The sequence below is a fragment of the Silurus aristotelis genome, assembly GCF_946808225.1.
Source record: "Silurus aristotelis genome assembly, chromosome: 7".
Lineage (NCBI taxonomy): Eukaryota > Metazoa > Chordata > Actinopteri > Siluriformes > Siluridae > Silurus > Silurus aristotelis.
This window is the reverse complement of record NC_139580.1, coordinates 66,522-69,237: the sequence shown is the minus strand read 5'-3', so window position 1 is coordinate 69,237 and position 2,716 is coordinate 66,522.

Genomic DNA, 2,716 nt, shown 5'->3' with positions numbered 1-2,716 from the left:
CTTTTATTGTTGTAAATTTATTATTGTATTGTAAATCTTGATTTAAAAGAAATTAGTCTCAATTAAAAATAAACATTATACATTTTATATTTTACATTTTCTTATATTATAAATCAGATTTATTTGATGACTTCGATCTTCATCCATTTACACAAATCTACAACCATCTACACCGGTCTACATACAGTGAGGAAAATAAGTATTTGAACACCCTGCTATTTTGCAAGTTCTCCCACTTAGAAATCATGGAGGGGTCTGAAATTGTCATCGTAGGTGCATGTCCACTGTGAGAGACAATCTATAAAAAAAAAAAATCCAGAAATCACAATGTATGATTTTGTAACTATTTATTTGTATGATACAGCTGCAAATAAGTATTTGAACACCTGAGAAAGTCAATGTTAATATTTGGTACAGGAGCCTTTGTTTGCAATTACAGAGGTCAAACGTTTCCTGTAGTTTTTCACCAGGTTTGCACACACTGCAGGAGGGATTTTGGCCCACTCCTCCACACAGATCTTCTCTAGATCAGTCAGGTTTCTGGCCTGTTGCTGAGAAACACGGAGTTTGAGCTCCCTCCAAAGATTCTCTATTGGGTTTAGGTCTGGAGACTGGCTAGGCCACGCCAGAACCTTGATATGCTTCTTACAGAGCCACTCCTTGGTTATCCTGGCTGTGTGCTTCGGGTTATTGTCATGTTGGAAGACCCAGCCTCGACCCATCTTCAATGCTCTAACTGAGGGAAGGAGGTTGTTCCCCAAAATCTCGCAATACATGGTCCCGGTCATCCTCTCCTTAATACAGTGCAGTCGCCCTGCCCCATGTGCAGAAAAACACCCCAAAGCATGATGCTACCACCCCCATGCTTCACAGTAGGGATGGTGTTCTTGGGATGGTACTCATCATTCTTCTTCCTCCAAACACGTTTAGTGGAATTATGACCCAAAAGTTCTATTTTGGTCTCATCTGACCACATGACTTTCTCTCATGACTCCTCTGGATCATCCAAATGGTCATTGGCAAACTTAAGACGTGCCTGGACATGTGCTAGTTTAAGCAGGGGAACCTTCCGTGCCATGCATGATTTCAAACCATGACGTCTTAGTGTATTACCAACAGTAACCTTGGAAACGGTGGTCCCAGCTCTTTTCAGGTCATTGACCAGCTCCTCCCGTGTAGTTCTGGGCTGATTTCTCACCTTCCTTAGGATCATTGAAACCCCACTAGGTGAGATCTTGCATGGAGCCCCAGTCCGAGGGAGATTGACAGTCATGTTTAGCTTCTTCCATTTTCTAATGATTGCTCCAACAGTGGACCTTTTTTCACCAAGTTGCTTGGCAATTTCCCCGTAGCCCTTTCCAGCCTTGTGGAGGTGTACAATTTTGTCTCTAGTGTCTTTGGACAGCTCTTTGGTCTTGGCCAAGTTAGTAGTTTGATTCTTACTGATTGTATGGGGTGGACAGGTGTCCTTATGCAGCTAACGACCTCAAACAGGTGCATCTAATTTAGGATAATAAATGTAGTGGAGGTGGACATTTTAAAGGCAGACTTACAGGTCTTTGAGGGTCAGAATTCTAGCTGATAGACAGGTGTTCAAATACTTATTTGCAGCTGTATCATACAAATAAATAGTTTAAAAATCATATATTGTGATTTCCGGGTTTTTTTTTTTTTATAGATTATGTCTCTCACAGTGGACATGCACCTACGATGACAATTTCAGACCCTCTATTATTTCTAAGTGGGAGAACTTGCACAATAGCAGGGTGTTCAAATACTTATTTTCCTCACTGTACATCTACACCTGTCTACACAAATCTAAACCCATCTACACCTGTCTACACAAATCTACACCCATCTACACCTGATTACACACATCTACACTTATCTGCACACATCTACACAAATCTACATCCATCTACACCTGTGTACACAAATCTACACCCATCTACACCTGTCTACACAAATCTAAACCCATCTTCACTTATCTACACAAATCTATACCCATCTACACCTGTCCACACATCTACATTCATCCACACCTGTCTACACACATCTACACCCGTCTACACAAATCTCCCTTCTACACCTGGCTATACACATCTACACCTATCTACATCCATCTACACCTGTCTACACATAGACACCTGTCTACACAAAGCTACACCCATCTACACCTGTCTACACACATCTACACAAATCTACAACCATATACACAAATCTACACTCATCTACACTTGTCTACACACATCTACACAAATACACACTCTTCTACACCTATTTACACAAATCTACACAAATGTCCACCCTTCTACGGCTGTCTACACACATCTACAACCATCTACACAAATCTACATCCATCTACTTCAATCTACAACCATCTACACAAATCTACATCCATCTACACAAATGTCCACCCTTCTACGCCTGTCTACACACATCTACACCCATCTACACCTGTCTACACAAATCCACATCCTTCTACACCCATCTACACAAATCTACATCCAACTACACCGGTCTACACCCATCTATACAAATCTACACCCATCTACACCGGTCTACACCATCTACACACATCTACACAAATCTAAACCCTTCTACACTCATCTTCACAAATCTACTTCCATCTCCGCTGTCTCCACACAGCTTCACAAATCTACATCCATCTACACCTTTCTACACACATTTACACCAATCTACACAAATCTCCCTT